Genomic DNA, 223 nt, shown 5'->3' with positions numbered 1-223 from the left:
TCAATCTTCTAAGTCTTAAAGAAAATGTTATCTGTGCTTTGAAAATAAATTAACTTTATTTTATTTTATGCTCTAGTTCCCCCTCCCCTAATATCGGAAAGTCTCTTCTTCGTATTAAAAAAAAAAAAAAAAAAAAAAGCCTGGTGAAAACTCAGCAGAACCCAGGAAGCGTAGAATCGGGAGAAAGTCTTTGGCTGGGGCTGGTTCAAGTCCCTGGTTCAAT

This window comes from Balaenoptera ricei, chromosome 17 (assembly GCF_028023285.1).
Source record: "Balaenoptera ricei isolate mBalRic1 chromosome 17, mBalRic1.hap2, whole genome shotgun sequence".
NCBI classification, from domain to species: Eukaryota; Metazoa; Chordata; class Mammalia; order Artiodactyla; family Balaenopteridae; genus Balaenoptera; species Balaenoptera ricei.
Note: the sequence above shows the minus strand (reverse complement) of the source record.